The following is a 25,623-nucleotide window of genomic DNA, read 5'->3' as shown; positions in this document are numbered from 1 at the left end:
AATCAAAACTACTTTAAGATTTCATCTTACTCCAATCAGAATGGCAATTACGAAGATTACAAGCAACAAAAAATGTTGACGAGGATGTGGGGAAAAAGGTACACTCATACATTGCTGGTGGGAATGCAAAACAGTGCAACCATTATGGAAAGCTGTATGGAGATTCCTCAGAAAACTTGGATGGAACCACAATTTGACCCAGCTATATGACTCCTTGGTTTATAACCAAAGGACTTAAAATCAGCATACTACAGTGACGCAGCCACATCAATGTTTATAGCAGCTCAACTCACAGTAGCTACATTATGGAACCAACCTAAGTGCCCTTCAACAGATGAATGGATAAAGAAAATGTGGTATATATATACACAGTGGAATATTACTCAGCTTTAAAGAACAATGGAATTATGGCATTTGCTGGTAAATGGATGGAATTAGAGAACATCATGCTAAGCAAAATAAGCCAAAGCCAAAAAACCAAAGGCCAAATGTTTTCTCTGATATGTGAATGCTAATTCACAATAAACGGGTGGATAGGTAAGAATAGAGTTACTTTATATTAGTAGAGGGGAGTAAAGGGAGAGGAAGGGGTGTGGGGGTAGGAAGGATAGTAGAATGAAACAGGTATTATTACTTCATGTTCATATATGACTGCATGACCAATGTGATTCTACAATATGTACAATCAGAAAAATGAGAAATTACACTCCATTTATATATGATCTGTCAAAATGTATAAATGCATTCTACTGTCATGTACGACTAATTAAAACAAATTTAAAAATTAAAAATTATATCACAAAAAAGAAAAAGAAAATAATACTGATAACAAGGTAGTTATTATCTCACATAAGGTGATTTTAGAATCCAATTTTCCATACACTTGTGTTGTTTTCCCAGTTAGATGCCAAGGGCTGAGGATGTATTTTAAGGTTTTTGTTTTGCTTTGTTTTGTTTTTATATAATTATCCCAAAGACTAGTGCATCCTTCATAACAAGGACTCAAGAACTATTTGTTGCAAATAAGATGATTATATGTAGCTCTAAGATCTAAAGGTTTACATTATGTCATAATATAAGCTGATCTGGAAAATCAGATCAATTTGGTTTATACTTTTTAAAAAATATTTATACTTATATTTTAGTTGTAGGTGGATACAATACCTTTTTTAAAATTTTTATATGGTGCTGAGACTCAAACCCAGGGCCTCATGCATGCTAGGCGAGTGATCTACCACCATGCCCCAGTCTTATCCCTGGTGTATACTTTTCATATACAGTGTGCTGGCATCTGCCTTCCATTTGTTCAACACATGCTTTCAACACCTACTATGTGCCATGCTCTATTATAGGCAACTAATAAGGCCTTCTAAAGTAAGGAAATTATAAGGCATGGTGGCACATGCCTGTAATTCCAGCAACTCGGGAGGGTAAGGTAGGAGGATCTTAAGTTTGAGGCCAGCCACAGCAACTTAGGGGGCCCCAAGCAACTTAGCAAGACTCTGTCTCAAAATAAAGAATAAAAAGGACTGGGGATGTAGCTCAGTGGTAAAACACCCCTGGGTTAAATACACAGTACAAAACAACAAAAAAAGGGAAATTTTGGAGGGGCTGAGGGTGTAGCCAGGAGGCAGAGGACATGCTCAGCGTGTGTGAAGCTCTAGGTTCGATTCCTAGAACCTCACCAAAGAAAGAAATAAAAAAGAAAATTATGGCATTAATTTGTCAGTATTTCTTCATGTTTATAAATTCCACTTTTGCAGTTGCTTATTCCTCCTAAGAGATTAGCTTATATGTTGGAATATAACTTAAAGAATACACAGAACGTATGGTATAATGAACAGTTAGGTTCTAGAGTTTGAGTCCCTGCTCTGCTAATTCTTGGCTTTGAGCTCCTGAGCAAATTACAGAAGTAACACTATAGCTCTAGCCTCAATTCCTTCATTTGCAAAATGAAAATAATAATAGTACTTTTAAGGATTATTGTAGATATGAAATTAAATAACATATAAAACATTCAGCAATGGCTTGTTTTGTTTATTTATTATTTGGTGCTGGGGATTCAACCCAGGGCCTCACACATGCTGAGCAGTTGTAGCTTTACCACTGAGCTACAACCCCAGTCCAGTACGGGAATGTTTTAAAATCTCAAAATATTAGTCATTAAACTAGTAGTTCATGTTACTCTACCAAGCATACTAAGAACAGTGAACAAGAAGAATGCACCTGTAAACTCATGTTTAACGAGGAAACAGAGAATGAACATATGCTTCAGTTTCACTACGCATCAGGCATTAGAATAGAAGCCCTTCGTATGTTACCATTTAATCCTCATGACACTGTCAAACAGGTATTATCTTACAAGTGAGGATACCAGGGCTCAGAGAGGTGAAGTGTCTTGACCAAGTTTACACAGTAGAAAAGACGCAGCCTGCCTCATGAGACAGGTTTGGATAAAACAGGCCGCCTGCCTTGCACTTATCCTGAGATTCTACACACATTGCATTGTTTCTAAAGGACAGCAGTGATCCAAGTGGTGTACATGAGACTCACGTGTAGTGCTTAAAAGGTCCTCAGCCCAGGGCTCCATCCTAAAAGATGCTAATTCAGCAAATTTGGGGTAGAGTCCAGGAACCAGCATTTTGGGAAACACACTAAGTGATTCTGTTGCAGGAAGTTCCTGATCACATTCTAGAAGCACAGTCATAATGATTAAATACCTGTTTTAAGATCATGTAATCTATATATTAAAGATTAGTAGTTGAGTTGGGCGTGGTGTTGCACGCCTGTAATCCCAGCAGGCTGAGGCAGGAGGATCACAAGTTCAAAGCCAGCCTCAGCAACATGAGGTGCTAAGTAACTCAGTGAGACCCTATCTCTAAATAAAAACACAAAATAGGGCTTGGGATATGGCCCAGTGGTTGAATACCCCTGAGTTCAATCCCCGGTACTCCCCATAAAAAATAGATTAACAATTGAAGTGCTATCATGTAAGACCATATCGTATGATGGAAATATGTATATGCAACTAATATAAGTTTTGTACAATAATTGAACACTTTGCATTCATTTTACAGTTTCTCTGTAGAAACTGATGACTCATGGATTTCATGTGAGTTTTTATGTGCTACCTCTGAGAGGGTCTTTCAGTAGGAGTATCTCATTTGTAGTAGTTGTTTGCTTATTTATTAGTCTGATGATTTTAAGTTACCAACTAGAAAATAAATAAATAATAATAATTTTTTTTTTTTTAAAAGAGGAGGATCCTGAGGGTGATATTTCACCAAAGTTACAGGAATTTATCAAGCCTGATTACTTAAACAGTTGTATAAGGATCTGTCAGGTACTTAGCTGAGGTAATTCTTTAAAATAAACCATATAGGTCACAAAGTGCTAATAAAATATGTTGATGAATCCGTGAGTATTGCCCTGATTATGTCTCCGTGAGGAATGGAGAATGCATTAGCATGAGCTCCCTGTCAGTCCTCCCTGCCTTGTTCCCCAAGTACTTTCCAGACAGGTTTGGCATAGAAGGATAATCAAAATGTATGTAGTATGGCCAAGTTTCAAATGAATAGCTCATCTACCCGATTAAATACCTGACATTACGTAGTACGAAAAGCCTGCTGAGCTTCATTAAGTTTGCTTTTCTGTCTCAGAACTTTAAGAAGGTAAATTTGGGGGGCGGGGGTGGAATAAAAACAGAGGGCACTCTTACAAATTCTTGGCTTTTTCATATTCATTTGTAGATGCTTATTTCCAAGGCCAGGGGAATCCCTCAAAACTGAGAAGTTGTCAGATTGGAAGCAGCAGGTGTGTGTGGGGAGAGAGAGAGAGAGAGAGGCCTGTTTGCTTTCTGAAACAATAAGTAGTAAAACAGGTTGTTTAGGGTAAGGTCCCTTGAACTAGATAATTGATTTAAAATACATCTGCCTATAATAACATCTTATATTTATGTAGTGCTTTGAAAAGTTCAAAGCATTTTTACCTTTATATATGTCATCTGAACTTCACACCAACCCTATAAAATAGGGAGAGCTGGTCTTAAAACCCACCACCACCACTGAAAAGATGGCTAAACTGAGGCACAGGCATGTCAAAAAACTTGTTTGAGGTCAACCGGCTGGTTTACAGCTAGAAGGAGAACACCAGAATTTTGAAACTTAGGCCTGTGTTTTCTTGGCAGAAAGTGTCTCTGCTACTGCTAGATCTACCCAGAGTGCATGTAGAGATTTGTGACTACAATTTAATTGAAGAATACAAATCAGGCATGCCTAAAGAGCTCTACAGAAAGGAGATTGTGTCTTTTAGATGGTGACTGTGTTAAGAAAGGGAGGTGGAGAATGGAGTCAGTTGTTTGGGACAATGCAAATTAAAACCAAACAAAAACACTTTGGAATTAGTTTCAGGGTATTTCGGGGGGTGATTCATTCATTAAGTCATGTATTCACTTTTTAAAGTATCTATTAAGTGCCTTTATATAAAAGTTTGTGCTCAGCACTTTGAGAAGATACAAAGAAAATACATTTAATTTTTAAGGGGGGGGGTACTCTGAATTCAATATAGATAATTACCATTTTATTCATTGTTCATTACCACCTCATAGATGAAATGAAAACCTTCCTTGTAAAGAAGCAAGATAAACAAAAACAGATGAAGGAAACTGGGCAACTAATTTCCTTTAATTCTCTCCCTGTAGGAAGCCCTATTTTTTTTTTTTTAAATCAAGGTGATAAATTGTCCTGCCAGGTACATGAAACACCAAGTGTGCTATGTCATCTAACATAACACAGAGTTTAACCCCAGTGATTCCTTGCACCTGGGGAGACTGCTTAGGTTAGTCCATGTTCTTGTCAGGAACACGGGATTTAAGATTAAAGGGAAAGGAGATACAGTCAATGCGGTAGGGTTTGGGGTGGGGCCTGGCATGGAGGGAGAAGTTCAAGGGGAGGCAAAGTCTTCAGTGCTAGGGAGAACTTGGGAGGGTGACTGGGTGTTACAGAGCATACCCTGCTGCCTGTCCTTTAGAAATTTACCTACTTGCAGTCTACCTGGACACTGTGGAGTAGGAATTTTCAGGAAGGGGTATCCTTCTGTGCTGAACAGGCCCATAGGAATGCCCTAGCACTTCATGCTCAAATGAAGAAGACCAACCAGGGCTTATGGGTGTAACACTCTAGTGCCAGCTGAGTGCATATGCTAAGACAGAACTGGGCTCCCGAACTCCAGAAAGTAGTCACAGCAAAGACAGTGAATACTGGACATGCTGGTGTCTACAAGGCCAAAGAAGTGGCCCTGATTTTGTGCATTCATCAGTTTAAACAACTTCAGCATCTGCTCAAGGAGAAGAAGAGTCAGTATTAGCACAATTGCAAAGTGGAACATGAAGCTCTACTTCATGTTCAAGCTTCTACTTCATGTAGTCTCCTTGCAGACCTAGAGGGACTTTTGGCTAAAGAAGGAGAGAACTTAAAGTGATTAAAATGTCTCCAACACTATCACCACTACAGAGTGGAAGTCTTGCTACACAGGTAGCTGAAGGAATACAGAATGCTGACCACAGACAGTGCCACCCAACAGGCCCATACCACTCATTCTAGTCAGAGGTGCTTGGCCTTTGTGGATGATGTTTGTTCTTCCAAATAGTCTCTCCCAATGACCAGACGCTGCCTTGACCATATTTGTCAGCATACTAATCAGGTTCTCTTCAAATGCTGCCAGGGATCTGAAGAGGTACCTTCCAACAAATAGGTTCCAGTAAGCCTCTCTGAGGATCCCTGCTGTCCACTGCATTTCCAGTTGCCTCCTCAGATGTATAACCCTGAGCAGGTACTGTCTGTGCCAATGGATCTGTACTTGAGTGCTACTGAACTTCAGCCCACTGAAAGTTTATCACTGGAGTTTAGTGATGACTTGGATGTTCTTGGTGATGTTATGCAGTGTCCTACTTCACCCTAGCTTTTTTATCCCTCATTAACCCTTGAAGATCATTTAGTCAAAGAAATTGCTGAAGGTCCAGCGAAAATCTTGGCAAGTGAAGAACAATCCCAATTTTTCCATTATATAGTGACCTGGGACAGATGAAGATGGCTGGAGATGGGTACAGGTTCCAGGGAACTCAAAATTCTGAGAAAGTTTGTACACCATTGTCTCAAAGTTTTCCATTCTACTACAAATGAAAAACCAGAATCCACTTCTAGCAGTTGACAGTTTGTTCTGGGAACCATACGACTTCGATGATTTCACTTTCCTGTTCTTCAAACAAGTATATCTGATCATCTCTCACTAAACAGGGGCAACCCAGTTGTTTTGTTCTGGGTTACAGAATGCCATAGTCAAATAAAACCACACTTAGGGGGATGGGCCAAGAGTGTCCAAAAGTTGTGGGTTTCTTTCCACCCTGGGCGAGGAAGATAGGGATTACCTATCTCTGAAATTGAGTATTGTGACTGTGCTGAAGGGGAAAGTGATATCTTTGTAATGGGATTTCTTAAGTCATAGACATTAATCCACACAGATGATTAGGTGAGGGTTGTTTTTATAAATGGTGCCACTGAGATACTGGTTGCCCCAGTGCCTGGTTATCTTTATCTAAAGGCCTACATTTTAGCTTTTCCTTACCTCCACTTAATTGAGCAGTTTGAACCCTTTCTCCAGTGAACTCCAACTTTATCCTGAGACAGTTAAGGACTGGGCCCTCCTTAACCATCCATCTTGCTTCTAACTATGTAAATTTCTGCGGTGGCTATCTTACATAAAATACTGTTAAAAATTTATTGTATATAATTTACACTAAATGTTAAAATGTCATGAAAATATAAAACAACAACAATTTTTAAAAAAATTTAAGGGAAAATATTGGTATGTGGCCCAAAACTTTCAATATCCCAAAAGCATTCCTGAAGGCCAGAAATAAATTTCTACAATACTTTCCCTTCCCTGGCTCCAAAAAGAACTTTTCCTCTTGGCAGGCAGGCTTGGGGATGTGGATCAAAGGAAAGAGCACCAGTGGGTACAAGGAAACAGCCTACAGAGTAATCCAAGGTCCTGTCATTTGGGTGCAAGCTAAACAAAAGTTTGCTAATGGATGGTGTGGGTTCTCTGGAACTCTTGTTTTTAACATTTCCTTGGACAACTTTCCTCACTTCCTAGCATAAATGTCTGCAAATCTAAAGACAAAATTTGTGTTAGTACTTACACACATTATCACTGTACTTTTTTGAAATATTTCTTTAGTTTATACTATATGTACACAGTGTCATGGAGTATCATTGAGTATAACTACTTTTTTTTGTCACTGTGGAAGGTCCTGCTCAGTCCCCCAAATGGGAATGGGAAACGGTGCATATGTTCATATGTACTGTCTATATGGTTTGTGTGTGTGTAGAGTGGAGTCTCAGAGTTAATCCCAGCTCTATCCCTAACACTGTCCCGGTTTTGCTTCTCTGGGCTGCCATGCTTTCTACTTATAAAATTACATATTTGTAGTGGATGAGCTCTGAAATATGTTTCAACTCTACCATCCCTTGATGCTCCAGTTTAAAATATTTCAGTTATATTCAACATATATCATAGTGCTCCAGTCGATCAGTACCCTTAACAATACAATGGGGTTCTACTTTAGGAAAATTTGTCATAGTGGGGTATACAATCATAATTCAGATAAAATTGTTTATTCACTTTATAAAGTGAATATTTAATTTGCAAAATAATTTCAGAATAGTAGTGAATAATGAACTCTGGTTGTAGATTTAAAGACAAATTTAATTTTCACCCAAATTTTTGGTATTTTAGAGTGGGGCATACTTGCATTAAATTACAAAAATATAAACATATGAACATCATAAAACCATAGCATTTTGGTAAAAGACACTGGGAAATTTGAATCCAATTTCCACATTTTACAAAATAGGAATCTAAGGACCAAATAAGGTTAGTTATTTGCTTAAGACCATGTAGGTAATCACCTAAGGCAGTGCACACACACGCACAAAAAAAAAAAAAAAAAATCAATGGCAGGTATTTTCCATATTTTTTTCTAGTCATATTTTTAGACCACATCCCTCCATATTCACCTATGGAAAAAAAGTCACAGATATTCAGTTTGTAAGTCAAGAAATATTATTAAAAATAAGATTTGAGGTTACAATTTAAAATCATGTGTGGACACAACACATTTTAATAGTCCCTAACAGATTTGCATGTATTTAAAGTAAGCAAAGCCATAAGAGTTTCTTAATTTTGCTGGACTTTGAATTGCCACCAAAATAACATAGTACTCAGCTATCATTTTCTAAAATAATTTTAGATTTTTTAATAAAGTGATTTTTATAACACATGAGTAAAATTGAAATTTGTCAATAATATATTTTCTATTTCTGGCATTCACTGAAACTCCAGATATGCTTGTAGGTGTGAGTAGGACTTGAATCCATTGCTTCCCCTCACATAAATGAGTTTTACTTTATCATTCTTTCCATTCTTGTATTAAGTACTAAATACCTTCCCTTTCTATAGTTATTTTATCACCGTACTAGGAAATTAAATATTAGCACAAATTGCCAATCAATTTCAAGGCACATGATTTTATTTTTGCCATTAAGCCCAATGTTGGAAGTTAGAAGGGCTCTTTAAAACTAGTGCTTCTAGCGTTTCATTGACTCACACTAAAATCGGTGCCTCTGTCCCTCCGTCACCCAGTTAATTTTAACCTTGACCTCCCACAGCTGTACTGCTTTTCTCAGCCTAAAAAACTCCCTGATTCCACCCTTTCTGCCTCTTATGAAGCAGTAGTGGAGGGGAAAAAGAAAACCATTCCTTTAAGAAATATTCCGCCTCCGCTCTTATAAAGCAAGCGCCTAATGGTAATTGTGGAGTCTCTACTAAGTCACACACTTTACTACTCAGTCTTGGGAGAAGCTGCTGCTGCTGCTGCCGCCGCCGCTGTTGCTGCTGTTGCAGCCGCTGCCGCCGCCGCCGCCGCTGCTGCCGCTGGTCTGTGGCTGCAGTGGGTGTCTGTGCAGCACTGCAGAATCCACACCTAGGGAACCGAAGACAGACACACACGTCTACAACCCTGCAATACAAGGACGCTTTGGATCTTCAGGTAAGCAGATCTTTTACCCATTTTGCTCAGAAACTGTGGGAAAGGGATTGATTGTGCAAAAGGACTGTTCATTAGAGACGCTTAAAATCATTATGTGAATTTGTCTTCCTTTGGTGGTGGTGGGGTCTAGATTTGTGACTGGCAAAAGCCCTGTGTAGTGGAGTCTATTATCTGATATGTGTGTTCTTAGTATACTTTTAAATTTTTTGCTATTCATAAAAGGGCTAACCTTGATGCATGCAAAGCTTTTCCTTTTTTGCTTTTTAAATGCAAGAAAACATCCAGCCACTCCCAGTATCTCTCCCAAATACTGCAGATATTTTTAAATGTCAAATAAAATGACAGGCTGAGGATTTTCTAAATATTGTTTTCTTCCCCAAACTGGGAAGTCTTCCCCGTGATTGTTTAGGAGTATTTAATAATAAGAAGGCATGGTCAGATTTTGAACAAATAGGAGATGGTGGTAGAATAAAATTTCTATAGCCTTAGTGCCTTCGTCCAGTTGAGAGAGAAAATGAGCATAAATGAATCACAGCTTGTGCCAAGATTCATTTTCCACACTTCATATGTGGGAAGAGGAAACTACATTTTAATTAGCACATTTTTAGGGGAGAGGGAGGGGATGAAGATGAGGGGGATGGTGAGAGGTATTTGAGGGGGAAGACTCTGCAGATGAGGAAGGAAATGAAATGGACTGTCGCCAGTGCCTTGGAAACGACGGGAGATAAGGGTGGGGAGTGAAGTTTGTTGTGTGTCTTAGGGTGGGGTTGACCCAAGGGACCATGAATCACTAGAATGGCGCTCTGAGGGGTGTGCTTGCGGGTGAGGACGTTTGCGGGAGGGATATGCAAGTCGTGGGTGGCAGAAAAAAGTGTGTGCTGCTGGGAGGTCTATTTCGAGAATAGGTTGGGGGTGAGAAACGTGTCTTTGCGGCGGGGGTGGGCGGCCGTGTCACCTGTGGATGAATCCCCAGCCCTGCAATTGTTGCAAAGTTTGCCCTGTCTCGGATTCATTTCGAAGGCTGCTGGCGGTGCCTTGACTTTTAATTTTTTTTTTTTTTTTTTTTTTTTTTTTTTTTTTTACCATTCAGAGGTCAGCTCTCTTAAGGTTAAGGCGAGGGGCCAAAGGCTAGTGAAGACTCTCCAAGTGTCCAAACCGAGAATTGAGGCTCCTTTCTCGAGCCCTCAGTGGTTGGGGGGGGGGGGGGGCGCCCCCAAAGACAAATGTGTTAAGAAGAAAATCCAGGACCTTCCTATGGGGGGCGTGCGGAGGTCGAACCTTTGCAGTGGCCTCCCCTGGAGACCCTGCAGTCAGTGTGGGCGACGCAAAGGCTCAATCCAAAAGTGGCTACTCCACCACGCAAGTCGCTGGGGAGTTCGTTCAGGTTAGGGTGAGAGATATTTCCGAGGCGCCCCTCCTCCAGCTCGCGGTCTGGTTTCCGTCGGGGTCGTTTCCCCCTCCGGCCGCGGAACGCAGCTGCACAGCCTGAGAAAGACGTTGTAGAGGCGCCAGGCAGCCACCCCGCAACAGGCCCTCCGGGCTGCGGAGCTCCTAAGCCCCCACCTCCGCGTCTGCACAGACTCGGAGCTTGTGGCCCCACAGGGGGCCGCGAGAGGCGGGGCCAAAGCGTGCAAGGGGCGCAAGGGGCGGGGCCCTGGAGAGCGAGGGCCCGCCAGGGGCGGGACCTATAGGAGGTGGGGCTAGAATGCTTGGAGGCCGAGGGGCGGAGTCAGGGGCGCTTGGGGCGACGAAGGGCGGGCCTGTGGGGCGGAGCGAGATGTGCTTGGGGCGGGGCCTTAAGGGGCGGGGCCAAGGGACGCTCGAGGGGAGCTCGGCCAGTCCCGCCAAAGCGCGAGCCGCCAGCCGGTAACGGTCGCCAGGGCGAGGGGCGGGAGGGAGAGCCGGGGTTTTTAATTATATATTTTAAAAGAGCGAAAGCTAGAGGCATCGGTGACCCAGGTGTCGCCGCTTCCTGCTACACGGGGCTGGGCGTCCAGGTCCCTCCCTCCTCACGCCCCCCTCCCTGTCCCCTGTCCTTCCCTCTGGAGCCGTGCGGCACTTAAGAGGCGGCTGCGGGGACCCGGCGGCCGCTGCAGCCGAGTGGCTGCGGAGAAGGAGGGAGGGCGCACAAAGCCGGCCGTGAGCTGCGAGGTAATCCTGCGGGGAGTGGAGGCGCCGTGGTTCCGCCCCTCCTCGGGGCCGGGACCGGAGCGCACAAGCCGGGGCGGGCTGCGGGGACCCTGGCGGGGGTTCGCGCGGGCTGGGACTTCCTATTGGTTGTCCCCGCGGCCTCAGGTGAACCCCTCTTTGGGGCGGGAATGGGAGCGTCGCGCGGACGGAGGGGGCATACCTGAGGGGAGGGTCCCGGGGAGCCGTGCGGTGTCCAGGGCGCCTCGGAGGGGGCCCGGTTCTCGGCAGTGTCCCCTGGCTTCTTTGCGGGGAGGGCGGGGAGTTGTAAGACCCAGTGCTTGCTGAAGCCCTGGGGACCCGGGGCCCCTAAATCCCGAAGGTGCCCACCAGGAGGGTGGGAGGTTCCCGCGCTTGGAAAAGGTGGAGGAAGGGAGGGAGTGTTGATTTTTTTTTTTTTTTCTCATTTAAAAAACTTATAAGTTGAAAGCGTTCAGTCACCTTTTTCACAGTCCGCGTCCTCACCCCCCACCATCACACACAGTTACAAACACACCACCCCTATTAACGTGTACACGTTAGGTTGAGCTTCCTGCCGGGGTGACAAGCAGAGTTGGCCGCAGATCTGGATTGCTGGTGTTCGGGACACGTTCAGCCTCTTTGGAGGTATACAATTATAGTTAAGGCAAGACCACAGGTAGAATAAGCTGGACCTCTATTAATATGACAGGAATGGCCTCAGGTGAACTTTTTTTGTTGCGGAGATTTAATAACAAGTATGTGCCCGTTTAAAATGGGAGTGTAAGGAAAACCACTAATATCCTTGGCACATGTGCTGTTGCAATTGACCTTCTAGAGTGGTATGGGATTTAGGAGAACCAAGAGGCTTTGTAGTGAGGATTATATGCAATGTTGAAGGAATTGATAAAGATTTTGGAACCTGGGACCAGCTACATAAATGTGTGTGCATGTTTACACCGAATTATGCGACATTTTAGATTTAGCAGTATGAAATGGTTGCCTTTCTTGGAATGGATCCCCCCTACATCGTGCTGGGTGCATCCTGATTTTGGCTTTAGGAGACTTCTAGAAAACACTGTTAAAAAGAATAAGAGTATAGGGTAATTGTCTTTTTTGAATTAAGGTACTTAACTCGTAAACAGATTTGTATAATTAAGGTATGGGGGCAAGCTATTTTGTGAGCATTTGTAGAAAAATTTCATAACTGTCTCAATTGCATTGCATTTGCACTCTAACTCATTTTCTTTTACTTAATTGAAGAGATTAATTTTACTGAGTGCGGGGGAGACCACTTTGGCTACATTTAATTCATCTCTGTAACGATAAGAGTTCATTCTGTACTTATTTAAAGTTGACCTAAAGTGCTGGCATGTTGGTAAAATTGCTTTCAAAGAAAAAATAGTAGTGTATATATTTTGAATGTTGAACATAATTTTAGAAGTTTTTGAGATATTTGGTTGTAAGACATTTGGTATGTTGCAGCTTTTTACATGTATGTAATCAGGAAATGCTTGGTAAACTTGGCATATGATATATGTGATTTGACATCTGAAAAATACCTATTTGCATGATAGAAGGATTGCATTTTCAGAATGTGTATTTTAGCTGTTACTGGAAATGAATGAGAAAATCATTGTATACTTTGTTATTTCTAACCTCTTATTTCTTTTTTTGATGTTATGCTGGGGTGAATGCAAGTTTTTGGTGATGTGCATTTGGTCTTTGAAAAACCAGAATGTTTGGGGACTAAGAGGACATAAGATCAGCTACACCCCCATCTTCTACTCACAATTCTAAAACCTAAAACCAGAGTGGTGTCTAATTTCTGAAGTTTGTGAGGCTTCCCCAAATATTCCCAAGTGCTTTTGTCACATGTTAGCCTACAGGTTAGCTGGTTAATCTCTCCTATCTTAGAGCAGTGGGTTAGCAGTATTGGGCAGTGCACATATATGTCATCATGGAATCAGGTAAAAATATGAAAATCCAGCGCAACTGAACAAACTATAAACTGAGTTTGTAGAGTGTTGGGCAGTGATCATATCAGAGCCTGTGATATGTAAACTGCTTAGAATAGAGCCTGTACTCAGTAAGTGCTTGATATATTTATCATCATTGGTGTATATAATAATCTTTTTTTTTTAAATGACATCTTTTTGAAGGTAGTTACTATCATGCTACCCAACATTGAAGACTCAGCAAATATTTGTAATAGCCAATATTTATTTGCTTTATATCTGTGCCAGGCACTATTTTAAGAGTTTTACATGATTTAATTTACTTAATCCTCCCAACAACCCAGTGATTAAACAGAGGCAGGAGAAGTTAAGTACCTTGCTGGTTCTGAACCCAATCTGGCTCCAGAGTGAGCCCATGTAACTACTGGGCTCTGGTATTTCACTAGTGGTCATGGAAATCAATGAAAAGGTCTTGACAATAGTCCCAAGACTACTAGCTGCGCTTGTCCTTTTCATCCACACCCTCTTGTGTTAATAGTATCACTAGGTTGTATTTAAATCTGAGGGTTAGTGATTAATCTGCAGTAAATAAGAGTTCCCTTTTGACTTTGGAGGAGAATTCTCTTGACACATTCAACATGTATTTAGCTACCATGCTAGAGTTTGGGCTAGAGTATGCTACCTTTTTAATTACTAAAAATATTAAGTTTTTTTTTTTTTTTTTTAAACTTAGGTGCTCCAAGTAGCCCAGGGAGGGCACTAGTGCCTGCTGTTGGTTCTGCATTAAATCAGCAGGTCCAGTCTTCCTTCTGATTACCAAAACCATATTGACATGAGGTGGATTTTGAATTAAATTTGCTCTGAATACCACCTGAGTTGCTTCCTAAACTAAATGTGACTAAATGAAAAGATGTAACTTTTGGCTTATACTTTGTCACTCACATTCCTCATGGAACTGGGTTTTGCTCTTTCACCATTTTAGTTGATTTATCAAGCAAATCTTAACAAATTTGGAGCTGTTTTAAGTTATGTTTAGAATTACTGTAGGTAGCTGATGTCTGTTGCTAGCAAGATAGAGTGAAATGTAATGTTAAGGGAAAATGCTTAAAAACACATCGAATAAAGAAAGCATAATCTGTCTTGAAGGCACAGGTTTTGCTAATCTCTCACTTAAAAACTTTTTTGCTATAATTAATATTTAGTGCTGGTTCATATTCCTTTAAAAATATTAATATGTAAAGTTTGAATAATAAAACTAAATGTCTAATCAACAATCCTATTCTTCTTTTAAACATAGACTTATTTTAAATTACTGAGAGCCAATTTGAAATTAATTGAACTGTCATACAGACCCTGTCATACATATCATTGAGATTCAAAATATGCGCCTTAATATTTTATTTCTTATTGCTTATGTAAATGCTTTATCACTTGAACTTAGGATCCTTGCCATAGTGTTTATAGATGAAATTGTTATGAGGTCTTTCAGGTTCTGCCAGAGATTACACTCTGTTGACCAAAAGCCAAGACAATATCAAATTTTTACTGCTGTGGGTTGGATTTATCAAGAATCCTCTCTGTAATACCTAAGATAGAAGGCTTTCAATGACTGTGGCTTGAAAGAAAACAGTTTATCTTTAGATGAATTGCCCACCCCCTCCCCCATACACAGTTTGCTTTATGCAGTTTTAGTTACCATGGTCAACTTCACACCAAAAATATTAAATGGGAAACTCCAGAAATAAACAGTTCATAAGTTTTAAATAATTAAATAATTTATTACAGTATGTTGTCATACTTGTTTTATTTTAGTATGAATTATTGTTATTCTCTGTATCTAATTTATAAATTAAACTGTATCATATGTATGTATAGGAAAAAACATAGTACCCATAGAATATGGTTGGTATTAGCCATTTCAGGCGTCCACTGGGGTCCTGGAATGTGAGCCCTTGCGTAAGGAGGAACTACTGTAATTATTATTTTTCTCTAGCAGTAGCTAGCTAATTATGGATACTCACATATTTAGCTATATGTGTGTGTAACTGTACTACTTGGGAATTTATGTTCCTTTCAGGTAAAGTTAACATTTATTCATCTGGCCTTCATTCAGCAAATGTCTATTGAGTACCAACAATTTTTTAACAAGTATTAGAGAAGATAGAGGTTTGTGAGCTTTGTGTTTATTTCCTGTATATTTTAACAATGTTGTTTTTCTTAACTGGACAAGACTCAAAAAGGTTCAAAATTAAATTAACTGTGCAGTTGAAAAGATATTTGAATGTTATGAAATACCTTTTAACTTAGATGGTAGCATAGATAATGAGAATCAGAATCTCTTGTTTTCCTATACTATTTGGTTGAATGTGTTTGAAAAGCTGTATTAACGATCCCTTTCAGGCTTCTAGGACATTACTTACTACTTAATGAAGAGTATCCTAGAAACCTCAAAGAATCAATGTGACTTTTAGAATTGTCTAGCATAATCCAAATAGTAGCATGATCACCAAAAGGCTTAAAATGGCTGAAACCTGTCTTTAACTTTTAAAGGCTAACATTCTTACAAATTTACTTCTTGAGAAGATAGTGTGGACTAGTCATAACTGTGCTAAAAACTGAACTGTTACTGTATAGGATGTATAGACTTCAGCATATGGTTTTATCTTTATGATGAGGTTAGATCTAAAATTGAGCCTTACCTGCTGTTACACAGATCCATACTGCCACCACATACACCATTATACTTTTTTCAAAGTTGACTTTAAAGCTTACTTGGAAGCACCAGGCTCACTGATAGAAGATGAACTTTGAGACCTCTTTGTTTCAAATTCCCCAATAACAGTCCTGATGATATTGGTGTATGGGCAGTACATTAGCTAGTATTTAAAAGATTGCTGCTTCCTCAAACAGGACTTCAGTTTGAATATCAGGTTATGAAACTCATTTTTTTCTGCACTGGGCATTCCTAGTGTTTGCCACAACCAGCCAAGGGATAGAAGTACTTCTGAGAAATTTAAGTGTAATAACATAATGTCTTTAAACCTAATGTCTCAGAAAGTATAATTAGTATACAGATAGATATATAATAAAATAATCCCAATGCTCTCATTGTAGATTAAGGTAAATATCAAGGCAAGCATTGGATTAAGCAATCCTATGCAGGTAGCATTCATGTAATCATTATTAACTCTCTACTTTTGCCTTGTAATCTTCCACCCCTACCACTAGTGATGTACTACTTCCTTGGATGGCAGGGGAAAGGATAGTGCAGGTGGGAGGCAGCCTGTTTTAATTAAGTTCTCATGGCTGTTTGTTGATTGCCTGCTAGGGAGCTGGAATTCCAACAATGTAGAGAGCAGTCAGGGTAGACAGTGCTGAATTTTTCAGTATCTCAGGGACTTGGTTTGTGTCTTTAATTCGTCACCTCAGCAGTGTTTGTCTGATGTTCTACCACAGTGGCTCAGCTCATCCTGTGCAAGGACAGCATTTCCTTTTTCCTTTTCTATATAGTATTCTCATCCTGTCATCTTTTGATCTGCTGGAATGACTAAGTACCATAGCAAAAAAAGGGGGAGGGGGAGCGCGGGGTTTACTCAGCCTCCTCATGGAAAAGATAATTGGGCTTACTTGGTAGTTCAAAAGAAGTATATTTGGGGCTCAGCCTCCTGTGGAACTTTTAAAAACATTCTACTTTTAATCTTTCAGAAATTAGAGCCAGTAACTGCCACCTGCATTGTCATATCTACTCTCATTTGTCTTATTAATACATGAGGAAAAGACTAGAGGTCATCCTTTTAATATCTAAGGAAGTGGTTGGGGGAGGATGATGGTGAGAGCATGGGTGAAGTTGGGAATGATCCTAAGTGCCTTGGATGAGAGAAAAGTGTCTTTGCTGTTCAGGATTAGTGGCATAGATGTGTGATGGAAAGGGAGGAGATTTTGAAAATGAAGTTAATACCGTGTTCTTATACCTTACTCCCACTCCCAACTTTTTTTTATTTTTGGTAATTTTAAAATGATATGTTCCTCTTACCTTGTCTTTCTGTCATGCCTTTTATCATCAGAACAATGTTCTCCCCTAGGGAAAGGGAGAGTTTTTAAGGTGATTCCTATCTGATTGCTGAAAAGTCGGCTTTCATTAATGATTGGACTGGAAGGAATTTTCCATCTCCACAATTGTCTGAATTTTAAATTTCAAGGAAAAATCTCTGAAACAGAAGATGAGAAACCTTACTCTTCACCTACTATTTGGGAGTCATTCTGTATTAGAGTAAAATACATGTTATCAGTGAATCAGAAATTCATATTGCTTTAAACATTCTTTTTTGCAAGACTAGATCTGCAGTGATTTTTTGCATTAAAATGTTGGATCTGTTTATCAAAAATCATTTTTGTTCAGAATGTTGAAAGTTGTATATTCTTCATTTGCCTTAGTGAATATTAACAATGATAAAAATCTTAGTTCTCTAAATACTCTTCTATCAGTAGACACCTAATGAAAAATATGCAATAGATAAGGATCTGTTTGCTAGCCACTGTTGGCTGCTATGGTAGAATGGAGTAGAGAGGGAACCTTTTATTCATGAATAAGAAGTGTATGTATTTGATATAGTAAAGGTACTAAGAAACGAATTAACTGATAATCATTTGAGTTAGGTGATTTTATATTGTATTTGATGTCTTATAATAATCTGAACTTCCTGAGTTCTTTTAAAGTGTCTTTTCATGAATGTACTTCTGGAGGGATTGTGATTATCAGTTAAGTGCTTTGAAGAAGGAATCCCTGCTTTGTATCGCACCTGAATGTTAGTGCATCCTTCTTAGAGCTTGTTTAATTTGGGCTCAAAGGGAAGAGTGCCATCTACTGAATGACCAGCATCAAGTTGAGCAGCCCCTACGTTTTCTTGTCAGAACTCTCAGCCAGTTTGTGGAGAAACCCGGCCCAGCCTCATTTGGAGGATTTGAAAGGATCTTAGTACCAAGTGGAATTGTTGCCTGCTTAATTTTAATTATGTTTCCCAGCAGGAGGCCTAAACACATGATGAAGAACTAATTCAGCACTTGTTGGAATGCATGGGAAAGGAGAAACCTTATGAAGTTGTTGGGACATATTAAAAACAGTCTAGCAATGGTGAAATCATTATTAAATTAAGCAGTAAAGAAAATTATTTTAATGAGGTATTTTTCATTAGTAGGTCTGGCTATTGATGGCTGTTGCAGACAATAATGAAGTACTTGAATACTTTGTGTTTTTTCCCCTTTTGTTCTTTTTTTGTCTAAGTTTCTAAGGCAGTGATTCCTACTTGAGTGAATTAAGTGTTTCAAATGGATTTTGTTACTGTTTTGGTATATGCTAGTAATCTCCTGGTTTTGTGTTTGTTTTCTTTTCCTGTCTTCCAGAAAGTTCCTATGGTAGTAGCTATGGGTAGAATTAGAGGTAGTAAAACCAGTTATAGGTCAATGGAGTTTTAAGGTACTTGAAATAGGCCTGTCACAACCAGACAAGAAAGAACTTTGACAATATGAATTGGAAGGAAGATTTGAAATTGTTCCTATAAGAATAACCTTGATTGTCATTATATATTTATTATATATATTATGTAATAATATCTTTCTCAGCCCTTAAGGGTGCTGGGGGTAGCTCATTGGTAGTAGAGTGCTTGCCTAGCATGTACAAGGCCTTGAGTTCAATCTCTGGCAACACACACACACTCACACCCTGCCAAGAATCATGTTAAGCACTGTTCATTATCTGAAATTTGTTGAATAAACTTGCCAAGATCTTATGGTTAATAAATGGCATAGCCAAGATTTGAGCTCAGGAGTAATGCCCTTAAACACTAGAATATATGGTCAGTTTCATTAGGCTTATTCCTGATTGTGACTGCACAGAAGATTTGAACCAAAATTAGAATATTTCTGCCTTCACTGGAAAATACATACTTTTTTTTTTTAAGGTGGGTGGTCAAACAGATAAGATTTCACTAGAATCAGGATGTATATAGGAGATGGACTTCCAAATGTTTTCTATTTGATTTTCCTGTATTTGTTCCTTTTGCTATTTTTATTAACTTAAAACACAAGAAAAGTTTATTGATCCATGAATTGAATTACTTCACATGCCACAGGCTTTGTGTTTAAAATATATTACTTCCTGAGAGGAGAGGTTGAGTTCCATTTTCTGTGGGGTTTATTTTTTGCAGGGAGTGGAAAGTTGGGATTCTTTAAGTTGTCTTTCTATATTTTGCTTACTCCTGAATATTTTTAGGTGGTAATACTTGAAATATAGCAATAAGATCCTATTTCCACAGCAAAATAAAATGCAACCATGAACCAGTTTCAGGTCCTGTGGGAATTTCAAGTTCTTGTGTATACCACGTATGCTTTGTATGCTGACTACCATACCTCTTGTATATGTATTAATATCTGATAATTCATGTATCCTTTCACTTAAGATATTTAGTACCTGGCTACTATTGAGTGGCATTGTTAGTTTAACATATTTTGAATATACTTTTTATAAATGGTTTATTTATTTTTTTATATGATGCTGCGAATCGAATCCAGTGCCTCACATGTGTTAGGCAAGCGCTGTACCCCTGAGCCACAACCCCAGCCCCTAGTTCAACATATGTTGACTTTAAAAGATATCCTTATTAGTGTAGAAGGTTGGAATCATTGTTTTGGTATAATTAAAAATTTCTATAATTTTAGTTCAGTACTGTTGTGTATTCTAAACTCAATCACCCTTTTAGGGTTTCTGGCTTTTTCCTTTCATATGTAAGGAATTATACTTTATCACATACCTTCCAGAAAATTCCCATAGGATATGAAATACATAATTCCTTGGGATTTTGACTTTCCTGTCAAACATAGGAAAGGTTAGTAACACCCAAGACCAACAATACAAAAGATATTACATGCCAGTGTGTTTTGAATGCCAAATAACAGGTACAGAAAACAAATGTGATATGTCAACTAAGAAAAGATAGAGTGGTCAGAAGAGGCCTCAGGAAAGAAGAACAAGGGTGGGCCTTAAAGGGAGGTTAGGATTTCACTAGATAGAGAATATGGAAAGGATTTTGGCGAGAAATTACTGTCCATGAAAATAACTTTTTTTTTCTTGTAGCATAATGGGAAAAATAGTTTATAATAGTAGCACACAAACTTTTCCCACTGTCAGGCACTTGAAGGCTAGAACGTACATTTTTCTGTATTAGTGCCAGGGACTTAGCTCCCTAGGAGGTATATTAGAATATGGTGGGAGGGAGAGGGTGGTGGAATGGTGGTCAGGATCCTGTAGACTTTAATAGTGCTCTCACATAACTTCATGTGAAAATGTCTGGATCATAGGGACATTCTTATAAAGCTTTGTTGAAACTAGTAGTGCTTAGGAGAATTAGAATGAAGGCTTTATAAGGAAAAAAAAAAGAATTAAGGCTTTAGGATTCATCATTTCTAACAGTAGACAAGGAATATCTCCTTTTTTTTTTTTTTTTTTTTTTTGCAGTACTGGGGATGGAACCCAGGGCCTTGTGCTTGTGAGGCAAACACTCTACCAACTGAGCTATATCCCCAGCCCAGGAATGTCTCCTTTTGAGAAGAGATTTTTTTTTTTAATCTATTTGCCCATCATTTACCTTGTTTGCTGAATGCTACAGTTTAGGTCTATCAGTGTCTTATAATTTCTAAAACTAATATGTAGATGATGAATGTGTGAATGGAGTTGTTGAAATTATGAAATATAAACATTTTTACTTAAAGTTTTCATAAAATAATACTGTTTTTAAATTTTCAAGAACTTGTTCCAAAGTGAATTGTCTGATTCAAACTTGGTCATTTTCATTGTTTACTATTTGAAAAATACTTAGTATAACTATTCAAGACACTTTGATCCAGTAACTTTTATTTTTACTTTAGTTTGCTTATGTGTAAAATACGTGAGGGGTTGTGAAGCATTAAGATTAATTTCAGCTTAATGGTGCTTGTACTTCCAAAGAATTGAATTTCACCAGCTAGTGGTTTTGGTCAGAAGGTGGCCTGGACACTTACATTGTACAGTGTGAAGAACCTGGAAATGGGTCTAATGGAAGACAAATGTCATGAAAGTCCTTGGCTCTATATATGTGGCAACTGAGAGAAGAACATCGGCACTCCAAGAACTTGGTCAACTCTCAAAGTTTCATTTCTTCAGAAGCTAAGGGCCTTTGGCAATGGACAGATCCTTTCCAGAAACAGTGAACCAGGATAGCAAGTTTTCCTAAAGCAAACTATAGAAACCTGATGGCACAATTTTCCAGAAATGGTGCTTTCCACTCCCATCCTGACTTAATATTATGTTCAGTAATGTTATTTCCTCAAAAGTATTTCTCTGACTTCTGTTTCTCTCTCTCTCTCTCTCTCTCTCTCTCTCTCTCTCAGCAGCTGGATGCTTCCTTTTATTTGCTCGTTGGTTCATTTAACAAACACTTATCAAGCATTTATGTGCCAGGCTGTGTTCTAAGTGCTGAGAATTCAGCAATAAGCAAAGTAGACGAATCCTCCGGCCCTAATGGAGTGTATATTCTTGGGAGTAGAGATAAATAAGTGAAGTATATTTCATATTGGTGATAAGTGTTATGGAGAAATACAGAGCAAGGTAAGAAGATAAAGGGAACATTTGGGAATAACTGTAAATTTAGAGATGTATGTGACTATCTGAGGGAAGAATGTTTCAGACAGAGAGAGCAACAAGCCCAAAGTCCTTAAGGCCTGGACTTAACAGTATGGTTGAAACAGAATGAGAAAGGGGTAATGGGAAGCCCCTGGATGACTTTGAACAGAGCAGTTTCACAATCTGACATGCATTTTAAAAGGATTATCTTGACTATATTTTAAGACTAACCCATAATAAGCAAGTGTGGATGCAAGGAGACTATACACGGGAGGCCAATGCAATAAGCTTGGTGAGAGAAGATGTGTCTGCTACAGAGGGTGAGATTTTATTAGATTCTGGATGTATTTTGAAAATAGGGCCAACTAGATGTTCTAACTGTGATATGGGGTATTAGGTGAGGGAGAGGAAATGATTTTGACACCAAGGTTTGCGGTCTAGGCTGAAGTCTGCAGGAGGAGCTATTTAGGGTATGGGAGAGGGTAAGAGTTTGGTTTAAGGCACAAAAAGTGTGAAATGTCTACTAAACATCTATTTGGAAGTTGCTGTGAGTTGACATCAGTGCATAGTTGTAGACTGACTATATAACTTGAAAGATGTTACTTTCTTCCTCTTTTTTTTTGGGGGGGGGGGGTACTTTTTTTTTTTTTTTTTAAGTACTGGGGATTGAACCCAGGGTGCTTAACCACTGAGTCACATCGCCAATCCTTTTTTCCGTTTTTGAATTTTGAGGGTCTCGTTAAGTTGCATAGTCTGACTTTGAACTTGTGATCCTTCGGCCTCAGCCTCCTGAGTTGCAGGGATCATAGGTGTGTGCCATCATGCCTGGGCTGAATTTATTTTAATTTCCAAAGATACTTGGCCCAAAGGAAATCTTTTCCTCTAGGGATAGAACAGTTTGCTTCTAACAAAATGTGAAAATAAAACGTGTTATTATTGCCCTTTAAAAAACGTATATGACTGCCAGGCGTGGTGGCACACGCCTTTAATCCCAGTGACTTGGGAGTCTGAGGCAGGAGGATGGCAAGTTCAAAGCCTGCCTCAGCAAAAGCGAGGCAGACAGGGTCTCTAAATAAAATACAAAATAGGGCTGGGGATGTGGCTCAGTGATCTAGTGCCCTGAGCTTAATCCCTGGTTACCCCCGACCACCCAAAAAATGTATGTGACTGTAAGTAGAAAATCTGGCTGTTCCTCAGTGTTAAGATGGTTAAAAATGGTAACCCAGAGTTATCATTATGAACCAGCAGTTCTACTGCTAGCTATATACTCAAGAGAATTGAAAATTAATGTTCCCACAAAAAAGCTTGTATACCAGTTTTCATAGCAGCATTATTCATAATGGCCCCAAAGTAGGAACAGTCCATATGTGTAGCACCTGATGAATGGAGAAATAAATGTGGTATATCCATACAGTAGAATATTATTTGACCATAAAAAGGAATGAATTACTGTACATTGTAAACATTATGCTAAGTGAAAGAAGCCAGACAGAGGAAGGACATGTATTATATGGTTCCATTTATATGAAATGTTTGAAATAGGCAAATCTATAGAGACAGAAGATTAGAGCTTGGGCAGAGGGAAATGAGGAGCAACAGCTCGATGCATATTGGGTTTCCTTTTAAAGTGATGAAAAAGTTCTGGAACTAGATGGGAAATTTCTGGTGATGTTTGCCCAGTGCTGGGAATATACTAAAAACTACAATTTGAATGTATAATTTGAAAGTAAGTTTTAGTGGTTCATGGATTATTTCTCAATTTTTAAAAAGATAACAGGAAAAATTTGTTTTGTGTGCATTCATGTGTACATGAGAAAACAGCCTATGTGGACCTTATTTCTAAAGCTTTCCTGGAGAAAGTTGAATGAAGGAAAAATTACCATACCTAACTTGAACTTAGTTTATCTTGGTTTGTTTAAAGAAGCTGAGTTAAGATACTTAGGTAGAAATAGAATTTAGGAGGGAATTTGTGATCCTGATCTTGATGTCTTGAGTTAGTCTTTTTTTTTTTTTTTTTTTTTTTGGTGGGGTGGAGGTTGCTGGGGATTGAACCCAGAAGAACTTTTTACCACTGAGCCATACCTTGAGCTCTTTTTATTTTGAAACAGTCTCACTAAGTTGCTTATGGCCTTGATCAGTAGCTGAGGCTGGCCTTGAACTTGTGATCCTCCTACCTCTGCCTCCAGAGTTGCTTGGATTATAGGCATGTGCCACCGCACCCGGCTAGTGAGTCTGATTCTTTAATGCCCATTTTTATGGGCAGGGTCTAGACAGGCAAAAGAAGGGTCTAAGATTATTATGATTATTATCTTTGTGAGTTTCAGAGAGAAAGAACCAGCTTATAAATAAGTTTATGAGGTCTTCAAGTTAGTAAAGATGGCCTATTTTTTCCCCCAAAATTGTAGTTAAAAAATATGGAGCACTCGATTTGCAGTAAATGTTTTGGCCTACCCCAAATGATCTTTACCTTCATAAAAACAGTACCATCAAAGATTTATGTTTAGAAAGTACATGAAAGGGTTATCTTTAATTTTTTGCATATCAGTTATTTTAATGTTATTTTTTGTTGGGGGCTGTGCCATGTTGGCGGCGCCAGGATGGCACCTGATCACATCGGCAGCGAGGAGGTTGATTGACATAAGCACACTCAGATGATTTTCTCGTCCACGCACACAATGTATGCACATGTGTATGAGCACTAATTGCCTGCTCGAGAGTCTCGCCTAATCTTTGCGTAAGAGGTGTGGCCCTGCTCTCCTTGTCCTGGAGGTGATATAAGCGTAGGTGGAGTGAGACAGAGAGACAGCAGCCATTAGAAGCAACCAGAGGGAAAGACACGCGGTGCAGCAGTAGCCAGAGAAGAAGACACGCCACAGCAGCCATTAGAAGCAGCCAGAGGGAAAAACACAGCAGCGAATAGGGGCAGCTGTGGAAGGCAGATTGCGGAACGGAGAACTGAGACGCATCACTAGGGCACCTTAGGTAGACACACCCTTAGTTCACAGGATGCAGGACTTTAAGGCGTGGCAGGCCTCTCTCCTTCTAAGCTCTAAGAAAAGCCTGTCTTTCTTTCAAAGTTTCTCTCTTAAGCAAAGTTTCTTTCTCTCTGATAAGCGGGGTCTCTCTCTCTCTCCTCTCAAAGCAAGTAACAAGCAAGAAACAAAGTCTCTCTCTCTCTCCTCTCAAAGCAAGTAAACCTCATTTCCTCTATCCTCTATAAACAAGCAAGAAAGCAGTGCACCAAAGAGAAAGATAGAAGTGCCTCAGTTTCCACTCCACCACCCATAAGACCCGTGTAAGTTGTTGCTGCAGGCGGTGACAAATATCCATGGATTTTGGAACCGCAAAGAGCCAGCAACAATTTTTTGAGCTATAACTCACCCCATAAAATATGTCCACTAAATTTATTTTGAAAAAAAGTTTCTTTTCCTTTATTAGAACGAAAATCTCCAGAAAACAGAAGTACATATTATTTGATGGCTGTCATCTGCGTGACTTAATGTTTTCAGCATTTTAAAGGAACATATATGAACCAGACAAGAGAAGGTAGACATTTATGTAACCGAGTCCAATACCACATTACAGCAGTAATTTAAAGGAAGTGCAGATGAGCACAGAGAAAGGAAGTTTATTTCTCTGGGGAGAAAATTCCTGGAGGAGATAACATTTGATTTGAGCCTGAGAGACTCCAGTAGGATTTCAACTGTTGGAGAGGAGAGTGAATTACAGGCCACAAAGTCCCGTAAGTCTGTAAGGTGAAT

General features: G+C 39.5%; 1 protein-coding gene, 1 long non-coding RNA gene and 1 pseudogene across 6 annotated transcripts in view; all 3 read left to right on the top strand.

The window, feature by feature from the left end:
- The window catches only part of LOC306660446, a 356,489-nt gene that overhangs the window by 81,174 nt on the left and 249,692 nt on the right, over positions 1–25,623 (top strand). The gene's annotated exons all lie outside the window — the stretch shown is intronic.
- On the top strand, positions 5,197–6,084 carry LOC306660197 (KAT8 regulatory NSL complex subunit 2-like; annotated as a pseudogene). The gene has a single exon. The product of its transcript is annotated as a KAT8 regulatory NSL complex subunit 2-like (transcript).
- The window catches only part of ADD3 (adducin 3), a 115,249-nt gene continuing 98,391 nt past the window's right edge, over positions 8,766–25,623 (top strand). Inside the window, exon 1 of one of the 4 annotated variants that reach the window (XM_079138673.1) lies at positions 8,766–9,106. The gene's annotated coding sequence lies outside the window, so the exon portion shown is untranslated. The other 3 variants (XM_079138675.1, XM_079138672.1, XM_079138676.1) reach the window with 3 other exon arrangements.

Source organism: Sciurus vulgaris (genome assembly GCF_902686455.1).
Source record: "Sciurus vulgaris genome assembly, chromosome: 4".
Lineage (NCBI taxonomy): Eukaryota > Metazoa > Chordata > Mammalia > Rodentia > Sciuridae > Sciurus > Sciurus vulgaris.
This window is presented reverse-complemented; position numbering and strand designations above follow the sequence as displayed.